This window comes from Ambystoma mexicanum (genome assembly GCF_040938575.1).
Source record: "Ambystoma mexicanum isolate Mex_15411 chromosome 12 unlocalized genomic scaffold, UKY_AmexF1_1 Mex_chr12_unloc.2, whole genome shotgun sequence".
Lineage (NCBI taxonomy): Eukaryota > Metazoa > Chordata > Amphibia > Caudata > Ambystomatidae > Ambystoma > Ambystoma mexicanum.
Window position 1 is genome coordinate 8,736,398 of NW_027182323.1, and position 998 is coordinate 8,737,395.

The window sequence follows — 998 nt, forward strand, 5'->3', positions numbered from 1 at the left end:
TTTTTATCAATTGGAGCCCAGCTGTATTTCTGCACGAGTTACTGGCGACGTCCCTACACATAATACAAAATGGCTGCCACGTCCACAGGAAACACATCATGTCTCTTCTGATTCTCTCGGTACTTCTACTACCCCAGCACCCCTCCCTCCACGTAAAGCACCCTGTTCTGTTGGTATAAGAATTTGGTAATTCTTAAAATGCTACCAAAAATAAAATGTCCTTCGAGCCGGATTTGAACCAGCGACCTAAGGATATCTGAATTTCCACTACAGTCCTCCGCTCTACCAACTGAGCTATCGAAGGCTCCTTGCTTTGTCCACTATCAATAGCATATTTTTGTATCTCATCACAGAATGTTGTTCCTTCTGTTTTATAAATCTATTTCTCAAAGCAATATACCGTAAAATGTACCTCTAAACAAATCCCTGGCCCTTTCTATATTTGGTAAGTGAAAAAGGGAAACATTTTAAGAGAAAATTGAGAGTGAAAGTGACTAAGATACATCCTGCAAATATAGCTGTATACTGCTGTCTTCGGATTTCTTATATTGCCTATGTTTCTATTAAAATGGCATAATGATGTAACAGTTGATACAGATGGGGCTTAATAGCCGCCGATTAACAGACTTGCCAGCCAGCAAGCTGCTGAAACACTAAATGCCCACTGCAAAGCTATACAATGTTGAATGTAAATCTTACGTAATTTGAGTTCATAATATATTCTGAACCATTGTACCTGCGTAGTACAAAAAGGACGCACAGTCGGAGAGGAGATTGCAACAACTATCTTTTTAACTGCTAACATTGAACTGGCTTCCTTTCGCCAGTCCTCCTCTCACTAACCCAATGTCACACTTAACACGCCCCCAACAGGGGGCCTTGGGCTTAAAAGCACAGGGGATCGTAACACCACCCCTGGACAAATGTTCAAAACTCTGAATCAGCACTCTTCGACCCAGCGGCTTCCTTGTTACTTGTTGGGGTCTGGTGCCCATTTC

The 998-nt window shown here is 42.0% G+C and overlaps 1 non-coding gene across 1 annotated transcript; it reads right to left on the reverse strand.

The window, feature by feature from the left end:
- Positions 1-218: 218 nt before the first annotated feature.
- TRNAY-GUA (transfer RNA tyrosine (anticodon GUA)) lies at positions 219-304 on the reverse strand. The gene is given in 2 exon segments: positions 219-254; positions 268-304. It is a non-coding gene; the product is annotated as a tRNA-Tyr (tRNA).
- Between the last annotated feature and the right edge of the window lie 694 nt (positions 305-998).